This window comes from Saimiri boliviensis, chromosome 6 (assembly GCF_048565385.1).
Source record: "Saimiri boliviensis isolate mSaiBol1 chromosome 6, mSaiBol1.pri, whole genome shotgun sequence".
Lineage (NCBI taxonomy): Eukaryota > Metazoa > Chordata > Mammalia > Primates > Cebidae > Saimiri > Saimiri boliviensis.
Genome location: NC_133454.1, coordinates 118,406,574 through 118,424,901, shown reverse-complemented (window position 1 = coordinate 118,424,901; position 18,328 = coordinate 118,406,574). Strand labels below are relative to the sequence as shown.

Genomic DNA, 18,328 nt, shown 5'->3' with positions numbered 1-18,328 from the left:
TGATTTGGCTCTCTGTTTGTCTGTTATTGGGGTATAGGAATGCTTGTGATTTCTCACATTGATTTTGTATCCTGCGACTTTGCCAAAGTTGCTTATCAGTTTCAGGAGAGTTTGGGCTGAGCTGATAGGGTCTTCTAAATATACAGTCATGTCATCTGCAAATAGAGACAATTTGACTCCCTCCTTTTCCAATTTTATATCTTTATTTCTTTTTCTTGCCTGACTGCTCTGGCTAAAACTTCCAGTACTATATTGAATAAGAGTGGAGGAAGGCATTTTTTTTCTAATGCTAGATTTCAAAGGGAAAGCTTCCAGTTTTTGCCTTTTTTCCATATTGGCTTTGGGTTTGTTGTAAATAGCTTTTATTATTTTGTGATATGTTCCATTGATACCTAGTTTATTAAGAGTTTTTAGCCTAAAGGGCTGTTGAATTTTGTTGAAGGCCTTTTCTGCATCTATTGAGATAATCATGTGTTTTTTGTCTTTGATTCTATTTATGTGGTGGATTATGTTTACGAACTTGTGTTTGTTGAACTAGCCTTGCATCCCCTGGATGAAGCCTACTTGATCCTGATGGATAAGCTTTTTGGTGTGCTGTTGCAATCGGTTTGCCAGTATTTTATTGAAGATTTTTGCATCTATGTTCATCATGGAGATTGGCCTGAAGTTTTCTTTTCCTGTTGAGTCTCTGCTGGGTTTTGGTATCAGGATGGTATTGGTCTCATAAAATGAATTAGGGAGTATTCCCTCTTTTTGTATTGTTTGGAATAGTTTCAGAAGGGTTGGTACCAGCTCCTCATTGTACGTCTGGTAGAATTCAGCTGTGAATCCCTCTGGATCTGGACTTTTTTTTGGTTGATAGGCTATTAATTGCTGCTTCAACTTCAGATCTTGTTATTGGTCTATTCAGGGTTTCATCTTCTTCCTGGTTTAGTTTTGAGAGGGTGCAAGTGTCCATGAATTTATCCATTTCTTCCAGGTTTATTGGTTTATGTGCATAGAGTTGCTTGTAGTAATCTCTGATGATAGTTTGTCTTTCTGTGGGATTGGTGGTGATATCACCTTTATCTTTTTTATTGCATCTATTTGTTTATCTTCTCTTTTCCTTTTTATTAATCTGGCTAGTGGTCTGTCCATTTTGTTGATTTTTTTGAAAAACCAGCTCCTGGATTTATTGATTTTTTGAAGAGTGTTGTGTCTCTATCTCCTTCAGTTCTGCTCTGATCTTAGCTATTTCTTGTCTTCTGCTAGCTTTTGAGTTTTTTTGATCTTGCTCCTCTAGCTCTTTCAGTTGTGATGATAGGGTGTCAATTTTAGATCTTTCCTTGTTTCTCATGTGGGCATTTATTGCTATACATTTTCCTCTAGACATTCCTTTAAATGTGTCCTAGAGATTCTGGTACATTGTGTCCTTGTTGGCTTTGGTTTGGAAGAACATCTTTATTTCTTCCTTCATTTCATTGTTTATCCAGTCAGCATTCAGGAGCCAGTTGTTCAATTTCTATGAAGTTGTGTGGTTTTGAGTTAGTTTCTTAATCCTGAGATATAATTTGATTGCACTGTCATTGTGAGAAACTGCTTGTTATAATTTCCGTTTTTTAAAATATCCTTTTTTTTTTCCTGGAGTGATTTAATTCCACTTCTGTGGTCAATTTTATAGTAAGTGCAATGTGCTGTTGAGAAGAATGTGTATCTTTGGCTGTGGGGTGGAGAGTTCTGTAGATGTCTAATAGATCCACTTGCTCCAGTTCTGCATTCAAGTCCTGGATATCCTTGTTGATTTTCTGTCTCGTTGATCTGTCTAATGTCGACAGTGGAGTGTGAAAGTCTCCCACTGTTATTGTGTGGGAGTCTAAGTCTCTTTGTAGGTCATTACAAGAATGACCTCTCTTACCACTCCTATTCAACATAGTATTGGATGCTCTGGCCAGGGCAATAATGCAAGAAAAAGAAATAAAGGATATTCAATTAGGAAAAGAAGAAGTCAAATTGTCTCTGTTTGCAGATGACATGCTGCATAGTTAGAAGACCCCATTGTCTCAGTCCAAAATCTTCTTAAGCTGATAAGCAACTTCAACAAAGTCTAAGGATACAAAATCAATGTGCAAAAATCACAAGCATTCCTATACACCAGTAATAGACAAAGAAAGAGTCAAATCATGAATGAACTCTCAATCACAATTGCTGCAAAAAGAATAAAGTACCTAGGAATATAACTAACAAGGAATGTGAATGACTTCTTCAAGGAGAACTACAAGCCACTGCTCAAGGAAATAAGAGAAAATACAAACAGATGGAAAAACATTCCATGCTCATATTTAGGAAGAATCAATATCATGAAAATGGCAATACTGCCCAAAGTAATTTATACATTCAACGTTATCCCCATCAAGCTACCATTGACTTTCTTCTCAGAATTAAAAAAAAAAAAAACACCTTAGACTTTATGTCAAACCAAAAAAGAGCCTGCATAGCCAAGTCAATCCTAAGGGGGAGAAAAAAAAAAAAGACTAGGGGCATCATACTACCTGACTTCAAACTATCCTACAAAGCTACAGTAATAAAAAGAGCATGGTATTGGTACAAAAACCGAGATATAAACCAATGGAACAGAACAGACACCTCAGAAATAATGGCACACATCTACAACTATCTGATCTTTGACAAGCCTGACAAAAAATAAGCAATGGGGAAATGATTCCCTATTTAATAAATGGTGTTGGGAAAGCTGGCTAGCCATGTGCAGAAAGCGGAATCTGGATCACTTCTGTTACACCTTATACAAAAATTAACTCCAGATGGATTAAAGATTTAAACATAAGTCCTAACATCATAAAAACCCTAGAAGAAAACCTAGGTAATACCATTCAAGACATAGGCATGGTTAAGGATTTCATGACTAAAATACCAAAGGCAATGGCAACAAAACCCAAAACAGACAAATGGGACTGAATTAAACTTAAAAGCTTCTGTACAGCAAAAGGAACAATCATTAGAATGAACAGGCAACCAAAAGAATGGGAAAAAAAATTTGCAATCTACCCATCTGACAAAGGGCTAACATCCAGAATCTACAAAGAACTTAAACAAATTTATAAGAAAAAAACAAACAACCCCATCAAGAAGTGGGCAAAGGGTATGAACAGACACTTCTCAAAAGAAGATATTTATCCAGCCAACAAACATATAGAAAAAAAGCTCATCATCACTGTTCATTAGAGAAATGAAAATCAAAACCACATTGAGATACCAACTCATGCCAGTTAGAATGGTGATCACTAAAAAATCAGGAGACAACAGATGCTGGAGAGGATGTGGAGAAATAGGAATGCTTTTACACTGTTGGTGGGAGGGTAATTAAGTTCAACCATTGTGGAAGACAGTGTGGTGATTTCTCAAGGATCTAGACAAAGAAATATCATTTAACACAGAAGTCTCATTACTGGGTATATACCCAAAGGATTATAAAGCATTCTATTATAAAGACACATACACGTGTATGTTTATTGCAGCACTATTCACATTAGCAAAGACTTGGAACCAACCCAAATGCCCATCAATGATAGACAGGATACAGAAAATGTGGCAAAATACACCGTGGAATACTGTGAAGCTATAAAAAAGGATGAGTCCTTGTTCTTTGCAGGGACATGGATAATGCTGGAAGTCATAATTCTCAGCAAACCGACATAAGAACAGAAAACCAAACACCACATGTTCTCACTCTTAAGTGGGTGTTGAACAATGAGAATACATGGACACAGAGAAGGGAACATTACATACCAGGGCCTGTCAGGGAGTGGAGGGCTAGGGGAGGGATGACAGGGGTTGGGGGGATAAAGGAAGAATAGCATTAGGAGAAATACTTAATGGAGATGATGGAGTCATGAATGCAGCAAACCACCATGGCACATGTACACTTATATAACAAACCTGCATGTTCTGCACATGTACTCCAGAATTTAAAGTAAATAAAAAATTAAAAATAATAAAGTAACTTTTATATGCACTGTGAAACCATAAACTTCATGTGACTTACTTTACTGAAATATTCACTTTATTGTGGTGATCTGGAACTGAACCCTCAATATCTCTGAGGTATACCTGTAAGTTAAAGAGATATCAGCATTTTCATGTACACTGTAGAATTATTAACAATATCCAAGACATAGAATCAACCTAAGTGTCTATCAACAGATTTATGAACATTAAAAATATGGTATATATGCACAATAAAATACTATTTAGCTTTTAAAAGGAAGGAAATTCTGTCATTTGAAACCACATAGGTGAACTTGGGGTACATTATGTTAAGTGAAATAAACAGGCACAGAAGGATGAATGCCACATTACCTAACTTATATGTGAAATCTGAAAAAGTTAAATTCGTAGAAGCAGAGAGTATAATGGTGGTTGTTAGAGGTTGGAGGAGTGGGTAGGGATTGGGGAGATGGTCACAGTATGCCTAATTTCAGTTAGATAGTAGGAGCAGTCCAATGAATCTATTGCACAGCATGGTGACTATATTTAAAAATACTGTTTCATGACAATTGTTATGAGAATACATTTTAAGTGTTCTCACCAAAACATATAAAGTATATGAGATAATGCATATATTAATTAGCTTTAGTGTGCCATTTTACAATGTATACATATTTTAAAATACCATGCTGTACTCAGTAAATATATACAATTTTCATTCACAGTTAATTATTAAAAAAATTTTACATATAAAAAAAAAGAAAGAAGAAAAAAAGAAATAGCTTTGTTTCACAGTCCCAGTTTTGAAAACCAAATATTGAAGAGTAATTTCTTTTTCTCTGGGCCGTCATTTTCTAACAGGTATCAGAGCCCATCCAAACATACGATACTGCAAGTTGATACTACAATCATCTCTCAGTATTCTGGAGGAATTGGTTCTAGGACCCCTCAATGATACTAAAATCCACTCATACTCAAGTCCTGCCTTTGGCTCTATGGAACCTGCATATAGGAAGTCTGTCATCTGTGTACACAGGTTTTGAATTCTACAAACATCATATTTTTTATCTGTATTTTGTTGCAGATGTGGAAACTACCAATATGGAGGGTTGACTATTTATTGAGAAATATCCACCTGTACATGGACCCGTACAATTCACACCTATGATGTTCAAGGGACAATTGTATTTTTCAGGATATTTAATAATTATATATATTCATATAGCCCAAAATCCTTAAAAAAATCTTGGGGTCAGTATAATTGTCTATATTTTGTAGATAAAGGAACTGCTATTTAGACGAATTCATCTAAAGTCACACAGGTGGTTAAATGGCAGTGGTAAAACTATGTTTGAATAAATGACTAAATGGTTTTTGATTACATTTGCAACTCAAAGGCACACCAATGTTGAAGGTCCAACCCCCAATGTGACTGTATTTGGAGACAGAGCCTTTAGGGAAGTAGTTAAGGATTAAAGAGGCTTCTGCATCAACAAGGAAACTGGCAGGTAATATGGCCTCAAATAGCTGATAGCAATTAGAAGAAGAATATTTATCTGTACATCTCACTTGAGAGCTCTTGGCAAAGGTTCTGGTTCCTTAGTTCTGGCTCGACTATTTAATCTTGTGTAATTTTGAGCAAGCTATTTACACTATCTGTATTTCAATTTCTTTCTCTGTAAAATCTGGATAATAGTAATGATTACTTCATAGAGTTGTTGTGAGAACCAAATGAAACAATATACTAAGAAGTTAGAATGTACCTGACATATTGTTTCTCAATAAATGTAGGTCATTATTATTCAAAGCCTATAGTCAGGCAACTTGGAAACATCATTGAATTTCTGTTAGTTACATTTTCAGTGTCCTCCAACTGAATGTCCATAGAAGCTTTAAAAGACTTCCCTGGTAAATAGCAAATTATTCTTCCTGAATCACAAAGGAAAAGTGGAGATGGGAATGGGCATCTAATAGCTCCTACTGCAGAATCTGTTATTGAAAAACATACAATCTCATGGAAAGGTTAAAGGAACTGAATTTAGAAGGAGTGAGCCTATGAAAGTTCTGTCAAAAGTAAGCACATTTATAAATATAAAGTCATTTGGCTTTACAGGTATGAAAATATCATAATAAAGACTTCAAGCAAAATATCAGCTACCAATTTACATGTTATTTCCATTCAAAGAATTAAGATTATTGATGCTTCAATCCGGAAACTTAGATGTTAACTTTCTCCCTCTTTCTTAATCAAAAACCAAATCGTGTAAACTCTACCTTTGAATTATCTCAAATCTGTGAATCTCTTCTCTTTTCAATAGGCCATTATGCTAGCTCAGTTGACCATCATCTCCTGTAGGTATCCCACTAACCGACATCCTCTTCCCCACTATGATTTTCCAGTCTAACTTTCCAAGATAGCTTGCCATCTCCCCTGTGATGATTTAGAAACTCTAAAGAGCTTCTAAACTCTTCTATGTTGAAACATAGCTGACAAATCTTTTTCCACCTGTCACCCATTTATTTCTATAGCTCTACAGAAGTAAGGAAGATACATTCAAGAACCACACATTAACAATTATGTCCCCTACATGTCTGGAGTTTCTGGCAGTGTCTGAATATTATGTCATACAATTCTTTGGAAGATGGCCAACTCAGTTGTATATCTCTTTTTGGTTCTTTAAAAATTCTTTTAAATTTTAAATTTTTGTGGGTACATATTAGGTGTATGTATTGATTCAAAAATTTTCAACAAAATACTAGCAAACGAAATTCAACAATACATTAGAAAGATTATTCATTGTGAGTAAGTGAGATCTATCCCTGGGATGCAAGGATAGTTCAAAATATGCAAATCAACCAATGTGATACACCATATCAACAGAATAAAAGATAAAAACATTTTAATCATCTCAATGGATGCTGAAAAAGCTTTTGATAAGATTCAACATCCCTTTGTAATAAAACCTCTAAGCAAACTAGGAATAGAAGAAACATACCTTAACAGAATAAAAACTATATATGACAGACCCACAACTAGTATTGCACTGAATGGGGAAAAACTGAAAGCCTTTCTCCAAGATCTGGAACACAAGGATGCCCCCTTTTATCAGTTTTTGCTGGTATTTTGATGAGGATTTTTGCATCAATATTCATCAGAGATATTGGAATGTAGTTTTCTGTGTTTTGGTGTATCTTCAGTTTCGGTATCAGGATATTTGCCTTATGCAATGAGTTTGAAAGTATTCCCTTCTCTATTTTTTTTTAAACTTTTTCCCATTGGAATTGTTTATCTTTTTTTTATTATTGTACTTTAAGTTCTGGGATACACGGGCAGAACGTGTGGGTTTGTTACATAGATATACATGAACCATGGGGGTTTGCTGCACCCATCAACTTGTCATCTGCACTAGGTATTTCTCATAATGCTATTTCTCCCCTAGCTTTCCACCCTCCAACAGGCCCTGGTGTATGATGCTCCCCTCCCTGTGCCCATGTGCTCTCATTGTTCAACTCCCACTTATGAGTGAGAACATGTGGTGTTTGGTTTTCTGTTCCTGTGTTAGTTTGCTGCCTTCTCCTCTATTTTTCAGAACAGTTTGAGTAGGAATGATATTCTTTAAATGTTTGGTAGAATTCATCAGTGAAGCTATCAAGTCCTGGGCTTTTCTTTACCCAGAGACTTTAGTATAGCTTCAATCTGGTTTCTTGCTATTGGTCTGTTCAGGTTTTGAATTTCTTCCTGGTTCAATCTTGGCAGGTTGTATGTGTCTAAGAATTTGCCCATTTCTTTTAGATTTTCCACTTTATTGATATATAGTTACTCATGGTAACCACTAATGATCCTTTGAATTTCTGCAGTATCAGTTGTAATGTCTTCTTTTTTATTTCTGATTTTATTTTTTTGGAACTTCTCTCCTTTTTTCTTAATTAGTCTGGGTCAAAGTTTGTCAATTTTGTTTAACTTTTCAAAAGACCATCTTTTTATTTCATTAAAGATGAAATACTTTCATACATTTTCATTTTGATTTCATTTATTTCATACTTTTTTTTTCTATTTCATTTATTCCTGTTCTGATCTTTATTATGTCTTTTGCTCTACAAATTTTGGGTTTGGTTTGGTCTTGCTTTTCTAATTCTTTAAAATGCACTGTTAGATTATTTATTTGAAGTTTTTCTTCTTTCTTGATGTAGGTATTTATAGCTATAGACTTTCCTCTTGATACTGCTTTTGCTGTGTCTCATAGGTTTTTAAATGTTGTGGTTCCATTATCATTTGCATCAAGAAATGTTTCAATTACTTTCTTAATTTCTGCATTAACCCACTGGTCATTCAGGAGCATACTGTTTAATTTTTATGTATTTATATAGTTTACAAAAGTCCTCATTATTAATTTCTTCTTTCTATCTATCTATCTATCTATCTATCTATCTATCTATCTATCTATTTATTGATTTATTTATTTTTGAGATGGAGTCTTGTTTTGCCACCCAGGCTAGAGTGAAGTGGGGTGATCTCAGCTCACTGCAACTTACGCCTCCCAGGTTTAAGTGATTCTCATGTCTCAGCTTCCCAAGTAGCTGGGATTACAGGTGCGTGCCACCATGTCTGGCTAGTTTTTTTTTTCCCCTTTTTTGTATTTTTAGTATAGACAGGTTCTCACCATGTTGGCAAGGCTGGTCTCTAACTCCTGACCTCAAGTGATTTGCCCACCTCAGCCTCCAAAACTGCTTGAATTGCAGGTTTGAGCCACTGGGCCTGACTCTTGTTATTAATTTCTAGCTTTAATACATTATTGTCAGAGAAGATTCTTGATATTATTTCAATTTTTTGAATATTTTAAGATGTTTTGTAATCAAACGTATGGTCTATCATTGAGAATGATTCATGTACTGAGGATGAGAATGTGTATTCTGAAGCTCTTGGATAAAATGTTCTGTAGATATCTATTAGATTTATTTGGTCTACAGTGCAGATTAAGTCTGATATTTCTTTGTTGATTTTCTGTCTGGAAGATTTGTCCAATGCTGAAAGTGGGGTCTTGAAATCTCCAGCTATTATTGCATTCAGGTCTATTTCTCTCTTTAGCTCTTAAAATATTTCCTTTGTATATCAGAGTGCTCCAGTTTGGGGTGCATATATATTTAAAATTGTTATATCCTCTTGCTGAACTGACCTCATTGCTATTATGTAGTAACCTTATTCGTCTATTTTTATAGTTTTTGTCTTGAAATCTATTTTGTCTCATATAAGTATTGTGACTCCTGCTCTTTTTTAGTTTCCATTGTCATCAATACCTTTTTCCTTTCCTTTATTTTTAGTCTATGTGTGTCTTTATAGGTGAAGTGTGTTTCTTGTAGGCAATAGATCAATGGGTGTTGTTTTTAATCCATTCAGCCACACTATGTCTTTTGATTGGAGAGTTTAGTTCATTTACATTCAATGTTATTATGAATAAGTAAGGACTTACTCCTGCGATTTTGTTATTTGTTTTCTGTTTCTGATCCCCTCCTCCTTCTTTTTCTCCTTCCTGTCTTCCTTTAGTAAAGGCTATTTTCTCCAGTGATAGAATTTGGTTTCTTTCTTTTAATTTTTTTTTGTGTCCATTGTATGTTTTCTGATTTGAGGTTACCAGGAAGTTTGCAAATACTATCTTATAACCCATTATTTAAATCTGATAACAACTTGACACTATTTTCATAAAGAAACAAGCAGAAAGAAAACTAATAAAAACTCAATGCCTTAATTTTGTCTCCCCACTTTTTAACTTTTTGTTATTTCTATTTATAGCTTTTTATCCTGACTGTGTCTCAAAAAGTTGCTGTAGTTACTATTTTTGATTGGTTCATCATTTGTTCTTTCTACTTTGGATAAAAATACTTTATACATCACAGTTATAGTGTTATAATCTGTCTTTTTGTGTGTACCTATTATTACCAGTGAGTTTAAAAACTTCTGGAGATTATTTATTGCTCATTAACATTCTTTTCTTTCTGAATGTTCTGTTCTTTCTAATCCTCTTTTATTTTCTTTCTTTTAACATTTCTGTAGCAGATCTGATATTGATGAAAGCCCTCAGCTCTTGTCTGGGAAAGTATTCCTCCTTCATGTTTGAAGAATATTTTTTGCCAGATTTCATATTCTATGGTAAAAGGTTTTTTTTTTTCCTTTCAGCACTTTAAATATGTCATTCCACTGTCTTCAGGCCTATAAAGTTTCCACTGAAAAATCTTCTGTGAGATGTGTTGGATCTCCATTGTATGTTATTTATTTCTTTTCTCTTGCTGCTTTTATGTTTCTTTCACCTTGATCTTTGGGAGTTTGATTTTAAATACCTTGAGATAGTCTTTGGCTTAAGTCTGCTTGGTGTTCTGTAACTTTCCTGTATTCATATACTCATATCTTTCTCTAGTTTGGGGAAGTTCTCTGTTATTTTCCCTTTAAACAAACTTTCTACCCCTATCTCTTTCTGTAATTTTTTTTAAGGCCAATCATTGGTAGATTTTCCCTTTTGAGGCTATTTTCTATATCCTGTAGATGTGCTTTATTGTTTTTAATTTTTTTTCTTTCATATCCTTTGATGGTGCACTTCTACATAGCCTGTCTTCAAGCTCACTAATTCTTTTCTCTGCTTGGTCAATTCTGCTGTTAAAGGACCCCGATGCATTCTTCAGTATGACAATTGAATTTTTCATCTCCAGAATTCATGCTTCTTTTTAACTATTTCAATCTCCTTGTTAAATTTATCTGATAGAATTCTGAATTCCTTCTCTGTGTATTCTTAAGTTTCTTTGAGTTTCCTCAGCACAGCTATTTCAAATTCTCTGTCTGAAAGGTCACATGTCTCCATTTCTCCAGGACTGATCACTGGTGACTTATTTAATTCATTTGGTGAGGTCATGTTTCTCTCAATGGTGTTGATGCTAGCAGATATTCCTCCATGTCTGAGCACTGAATAGTTAGGTATTTGCTGTAGTCTTCACTGTCTGAGCTTATTTGTAGCCAACCTTGTTGAAAAGGCTTTCCAGATACTTGAAAGAACACAGGTATTGCGTTTTAAGCTGTCTCTACTTTAGGGAGCATCCCAAGCCCAGCAACACAGTGGTTTTTGAAGACTCATAAGTGTACTGTGTCAATGATCTTAGACAAGATATGGGAGAATTCTCTGGATTGCCAAGCAGAGACTTTTCTGTTTTCTTTACTTACTTTTTCCAAAAGAAAGTCTCTCTCTCTGGTCTAAGCCACCTAAAACTGGGGGTGGAGTGACACAAGCACTCCTGTGGCTGCCACCCTTAGGACTGCACTAGATCAGACCTGAGGCCTGCACAGCACTACATCTTGCCCAAAGCCTGCTGTAACCACTTTTTGGCTACTGCATTGTTTGCTAAAGCCTTTGGAGCTCTACAATTAGCAGGTGGCAAGGCCAGCCACCTGCTGCATCCTTCCTATTGGAGCAGTGAGATCCCCTAGGCCCTGAGTGGATACAGAATTGCTGTCCAGAAGTCAGTGTCTGGAGTCAAAAGCATTAGAAGGCCACCTGTTGTTTTATTATATTGCAGCTGAGCTGGTATTCAAAGCACAAGATGAAGTCCTTCCTATTCTTCCCTTCTCTTTCCAAAGGCAGAGGAGCCTCACCCCATAACCATCCCTACCCACTTGTCGCCAGACTACCAACCAGTGTTCTCTTAAGGCCTAGGGGTTTTTAAATCAAGTTGTAAAGGCTGCCTGGCCTGGGACTCCCCCTTAAGGGCAGTGGCCCCGTTCTGGCACAGGGAAGGTCCAGAAATGCTGTTCAACAGCTAAGTCCTGGAATTAGGGATGTTAGCAGCCCACTTGGTGCTCTACCATGCTGTAGCTGTGCTGACACCTAAGGTGCAAGATAAAGGTCTCTTTACTTCTCCTTCCACTTCTCTGAAGCAGAAGTAATCTTGCCCCATAGCCACCACAGCCAGAAATGTGCTGAGTCTTACCTAAAACCTACTAGTTTCAAAATCCTTGATGTATTAATACATCAAGGATTATCCAAAATCCTTGATGTATTAATAGTACCTGGGTATTGTTGTTGGTATTTAAAGCTCAAGGTATCTTCAGTTAGCAGGTGAGGAATGCTGTGAGGACTCAATCCTTTCTTTCAATGCAGAGGGTTCCTTTCTGGCTCAGGCTGTGTCTAGAAATGTTTTCTGGGAGCTGGGGCCTTGAACAAGGGCCTCAAAACTCTGTTTGGTGCCTTATCCTACTGTGGCTGAGCTGGTATCCAAGATGCAAGAGAAAGTCCTCCTCATTCTTCCTTCTCCATTTCTCAAGCAGAAGGAAGGAGTCTCTTTTGAAGCTGCAAGCTATGCAGCCTGGGATTAGGAGAGGGTTGATACAAGCACTCCTTTGGCTGATCCAGCTGATGCCTCAGTATGTCAAGTGTCCCCCCAGTCCACAATTTCTGGGCCTAATTCAGCACTAGGACTCACCTAAGAGTGGCAGTCCTTATGGTGTAGACTACCTTTCAAATTTGCTTGGAGGTTTAGAGCACTGTAGGCCCTCTGTGGTAAGGTTTTCAGGTGTGAAATTCTGATTGCTGGGATTGGTGATTCCCCTCTGGTTAGGAGTGGTTTAAATGTTCCCTCTGCCTCTGTGGGCAGGTGTCAGCTGGTCTAGTTTTCCTTTCTGCCTAACATGACAGCAATGAGTTCAATGCTTCATAATTGCTGTGTTCTTCCTCATCCGGTGTGCAGAGTTGCTGTCTACACCACACTACTGTTGCTGAGGTTGTTAGGGATAGGGGTTGGTAATTCAGGACTGTGGTTTTTTTTTTGTTTGTTTGTTTGTTTTTGTTTTTGTTTTTGTTTTTGTTTTTGTTTTAAATCTCTTTAGTGCCTCTTTCAGTGATACAAAGTTAAAACCAGGTACTATGAGTGCTCATCTTGATTTCTGGTTCTTATGAAGGTGTGTTTTATGTGCAGTTGTTAACTTGGTGCCTTGTGGGGTGTGGGGAGGTGATTAGTGGAGCCTTCTATTCTGCCAACTTGCTTTGCTTCTCCTTCCCAATGTAAACTATCTTTATAAAATATTTTATGGCTCAAGAAATTACTCATGTAATACTCAGTATAGAATAAAAAATTGTGTTCTCTCAACTATCTACAGTGTGCTGTCAATTGTGGAATGAAAAATATGTATTGACTAGTTGAAATGGACCATTTATCTAAAAGGATGATTAATTAATTTATTGCATAACTCTATAAAATTTGATATTATGAATTTAACAAATTAATCATTTACAATTATAAATATGTAAAAATTCCTTGATAGATTTTGTGACCCACTTCTGGTTCAAAAAGCAGAGTAACTAAAACTATAAAACTCAATGCCTTACATAGCAAGCATGTACAAATAGTATTAAATCCTCACTGAGAATTTTTAATATGTCATCTGGAGTAGATTATTTGCATTTGTAAGAATATATAAACTACCCAAGAAGTAGGGAATTATTCTCTGCAGAATCATAATGTCATTAAAATAATTCGATATTTGGCTTCATATTCCAGATGATGCCACTGGTTATTTTTGTAAGCTGCAGGAAGACATTCATTGTTTCTCAGCAACATCTTTCCTATTTGTGTAAAAATAACTCTTGAGGGCCGGGCACGGTGGCTCAAGCCTGTAATCCCAGCACTTTGGGAGGCCGAGGCGGGTGGATCATGAGGTCGAGAGATCGAGACCATCCTGGTCAACATGGTGAAACCCCGTCTCTACTAAAAATACAAAAAATTAGCTGGGCATGGTGGCACGTGCCTGTAATCCCAGCTACTCAGGAGGCTGAGGCAGGAGAATTGCCTGAACCCAGGAGGCGGAGGTTGCGGTGAGCCGAGATCACGCCATTGCACTCCAGCCTGGGTAACAAGAGCGAAACTCTGTCTCAAAAAAAAAAAAAATAAAATAAAAAAATAACTCTTGCTTTTCTCACGTCATAAATAATTAAAATTTGTGAATTTGCTTTCAGTTCCAGAAAGTGGGTAAATTTATATATTTTTAATTAGAGATAGTGTCTCACTCTGTATCCCAGGCTGAAGTACAGTGGTGAAATCACAGCTCACTGCGATCTCGAATTTCTAGGTTCAAGTAATCTTTCCATTTTAGTCTTCTGAGTAGGTGGGACTACAAACACATGTCACTATACCTGACTAATTAAAAACACAAAACTTTAAAGACTGGGGTTTCATTAGATTGCCCAGGCTCATATCAGAATTCTGCCCTCAAGCGATCTTTCTGCTTCAGCCTCCCAAGTAGCTGGTATTACAGGTGTGATCCATTGCATCCAGCATAAAAATTTTTCACATTTTTCAATCTAAATGTCTCCAAAATGTTAATGTAGATCAGACTCTTTTAGATAGCTTTCTATAAGATAAACATTGCCAGGCACTCTGGGAGCCTCTGATTTACCTGATCTGAAAAACTTCTTGTATTGTTAACAAGCAAGCCCAGTCGATCTTGAAGTAGATGGTGTGAGGAATACACATTGAAAAACAGTTTTTGTCTCTGTTTCTCTACAAAGCTAATTCCAGTCCCTCCTAATCATTTCTCCAGTAATTGTTTTTTCTTCTTACATTTATAATTCCCCTCCCTATTCCTCCACTTTAGACAACCAGAGGACAAGGTATATGAAGCCCAGTTCTCATTATTACAGTAACTTCCTTGAAGCATTCTTGGCCTTTTCCAAGCCACAAATGCTTAAAAGTATTAAGCAAGGTATTTTGCATTGAAAACAAAATTTCCAACTCTTTGTTTGCTCTACTGTCGTCATTCAAATAAGGCTGCAGCTGTGCTATGTAAAATTGACTTAATATGTTCTAGAATAGCCATTCAGCTATAAGTGGCTATGTATAAATCCAAGGCTTCTGGTGTAAAACTTCTTATCATTGTAGAAGCCACTCAGTGCAGAACACATTCTCAGTCCTCCTCTGGACCACAAAACCTCTGACTTCCTGTCAATGGACAGAATGGCTGGTTTCATCTACAGGAACCCATAACTTCTTGAAGCTTTTTGCTAAGGAGTGACAACGTGAGTCAGTTGAAGTTTAGTGTGTCTGAGTCCACAGAGTGTTAGTTACAGAAACCTTTCCATTGACATAGCGAGCAAGTGCAGCAGGTGGTATGCCTACAGGTCTATGAAAAAACTTCAGGAAGCAGGATTGTTTAGAACAGTCTTTTTTTCCCCCTCAGCACTTCAATTAATTGTGATTCTTACTCTAACTCATTTGTATTTGTTAATTTATTTATTTTCCCCTGCAAACCTTTGGAAGGAGCACTCACCAGGGTCTCAGTGTTGAGAACAATTTCCTCAAAACCTTTTAAGTACCTGAAGCTGAAAAATACTTTATAAATAGCCAGTGTTTATACTTTTGAATTTGTAAAATGTCCAAACGTTTTCCTTGAATTGTAAATTATCCATATGCTTACATCTTTCCCTGACACCCTCTAGATCTCCATAGTAATATTGTGGGATACAAAAATCAGTGTTCTCCTTGCCTCCAATTTTGCTTCTAAAGTATTACTTGTTTGTTTGCATAGAAAAATCTTCCTTCTTCCCTCTGTGTCATGTGGCTGGAATAAAACAATGCTTTTCTGTTGTCCTCTGACAAATTTCTCTCGACTCATTAAAACATTTGGCACCTGACACGTAATTTTTCTCTCTAACAAATGCCTGTTACATCCTGTTCATGCCTGTGATACCTGAAACTCCCATTCCCTTCTTGGCTCCTACTTTGTTGACTTGGAGTTGAATCCAAAGCCATACATCCCAGACTGATCTTCCTTGGAATACCTCTGAAATCTTAACCTCTAACAGTCTAATATCTGACCTCAGTCTCCCATTTGTAAGTACAGTTTCCCCTGTCTATTACCATTGCTATTCTTTGACTTCAACAAGTACTTTCAACCATTGCTTTGCCTATATTTTCTCACTTTATTCGTCTCCAACCTACTTTACTTTTTTTCTTCTTTCTCCTAGATGTGACAGTTTGTTAGTTTCAATCTCTCATTTATATATTCTCAAATGCTTTGTCCCTTATCCTTTTTTGCTACTCCAGCCCTGAAAAACCTAATCTTGGTTTGTTTCAATTTATTTTCTCTGCTTCTACTCTCAGGGAGCTGAACTCAATATATTATCGAGTAACACTTCCAAATCGTAGTGTCCATCTTTACACGATCCTAAGCATGCTTGCCAGTCCTTGCTAATTCTAGTCTACTTTTTCTCCCATTAATGTCAAAAGCCATTCATTCCCATAAAATCCTATTTCTTTTCCTCCAAACTTTCTTGGCATACTTCTTCACCCATTCACTTCTAAAAACTGATTTGGGGAATAGAAAGAAATTTTACCTCTTCCAGGATGTAGATATTCAAAAATAACTCTCCAACTTTCAGCTCTTTTTTTCTAACCCTGTGTATTTTTATATACAGTAAGTTCTTACTTAACATTGTCGACAGGTTCCTGGAAACTGGAAGTTCAAATGAAACAACATAAAACAAAACCAATTTTACCATAAGCTAATTATTATAAACAAGAATAAAGTTACCATAGCATATTTCTGGTCGCAAAAACAACACCAAACTTATAAATGAAGATCTCAAACACTTCTAATATAAAACTTTGAAATACATGTAAGCTGTATATACATTTAAGAAATATTAATAAAAACAAGTAAGGTAACTATTTACTGATTTTTGGTGAGTCAGTGTGTGATGGTGACCACAGTGGTGGTGGGCTAAACTGAGAAATAAATGTTTGCAAAGCAAACATTGTAAGGAGCACCTCTTGCCTCTATGAAGTTAAAAATCAATCACATATATGATGGGCTTGCTGAGTCCTTTTGCACAGCATTGTTTATTGTTATGCATTTGTATGATTATCACAGACTTTATGAATTTTTGTTTTATTATGAATATTTCATTTATTCTTTCATTTTTCACCTGGCTTATTCTAGTTCCGGGGTGCAAGTGACTGAAGCTTATCCTAGTAGCTCAGAGCACAAGGCAGGAATCCACCCTGAACTGGAGGACTGGACACCCTTTCATCAGGGCACACACACTCACAAACACACACACTCACTTATCCTGGGACAATTTAGACATGCCAATTAACTAATGTACACATTTTTGAGATGTGAGAGGAAACAGAATTATCCAGAGAAAATCCATGCAGACATGAGGAGAACATACAAACTGAGCATAGACAGTAGTCCAGACAGGAATTGATTTTTTTTTCTCTTCAACATTATAATGAAAAGACATTGAACAAAATGACATTATTTGAGGACCTGCTGTATACCTACATACATACACCTGTATCTACATCCATCCTAAAATTTTTTCTGACTTCTCACTGGAAGAGGTATTCTTCCTGTCCAAAACTAATTTCAACAACTATGCTTAGAATTGTGGTTGATGATTAAATGAATTAATCAACATAAAGAAGCTGTAATCGTAGTTGGCATTTTGTATATAGGGTCAGTGAATTTCTGTTACCTTTCTATGTCCTGTTATACACATTGGCCTATCACTTACTTACATCTCACCTCTTGTAGTTAGTATAGGTGTGCTTGACTCTCATCTAATAAGAGAAATGCCTTTCTTTGAGTTTTTGTATCTTTCTTCTTCCCCTTGATACTCTAGTGTTCTTCTTCCTTTCCTGATCAAGCTCTTTGAAAAAATTACCTTTACTTCTTCACATTTCATTACATCTCCAACCCCCATAACTTGGTTTCTTCTCCCATCCACTTCTCTTACTAAGTCAGTAATCAACTCCTAACTCCAAAATGCACTGCCATTTTTAGTATTCATCTCTTTTAGCTTCTCAGCAGCCTTTGACTGCTTTGGTCACTATTTCCTTGAAAGTTTCTCCTATTTTGACTTTTAAGATCCTTCTCTTGTTTTTCACATTGTTTTTCTATCCACTTTTTCTATCTCTTCTACTGGATCCTCTCCTTTTCTCGTTTTGTTAAACAACATTTGATCCAATAGTAACTCTCTTATAATCCTCCATTATAATGTATTGAAGACTATATTATATTATATTGGACTATTGGATTAGGTTGAGCCATAAAGATTCTACTGCCTTGGCACCTTGGAGAGAGTTGAAACTAGGTGTCTCTCATTGGTGGTAGCTAAACCAGGGTTCTGCCATGGGGGGAAGCTGACTGTGAAAAGGAAGGGGGTGGAAGAGCATGTGCTATTGGAAGTGGCAACAGCCCATTTACAACCTTTATTTAATCCACATTTTTGTGCCTCGCCTACAGGTTATAAACCAAATTTTCATTGCAAAACCCCCTACTATTGGGTGTTTTCTTCTGCTTTGAAAGTTT

At 36.4% G+C, this 18,328-nt stretch overlaps 2 protein-coding genes across 10 annotated transcripts in view; one reads left to right on the top strand and one right to left on the bottom strand.

Moving 5' to 3' along the window:
* Positions 1-18,328, bottom strand: part of LOC101034255 (glycine N-acyltransferase-like protein 1) — a 115,504-nt gene that overhangs the window by 18,482 nt on the left and 78,694 nt on the right. For 5 of the 9 annotated variants that reach the window (XM_074401501.1, XM_074401504.1, XM_074401500.1 and 2 more), the window contains one exon: positions 4,040-4,104. The exons of the other annotated variants lie outside the window; for them this stretch is intronic. The gene's annotated coding sequence lies outside the window, so the exon portion shown is untranslated. The remainder of the gene's footprint in view (positions 1-4,039; positions 4,105-18,328) is intronic. 9 annotated transcript variants of the gene reach the window in all.
* The window catches only part of GLYATL2 (glycine-N-acyltransferase like 2), a 47,252-nt gene that overhangs the window by 21,236 nt on the left and 7,688 nt on the right, over positions 1-18,328 (top strand). The gene's annotated exons all lie outside the window — the stretch shown is intronic.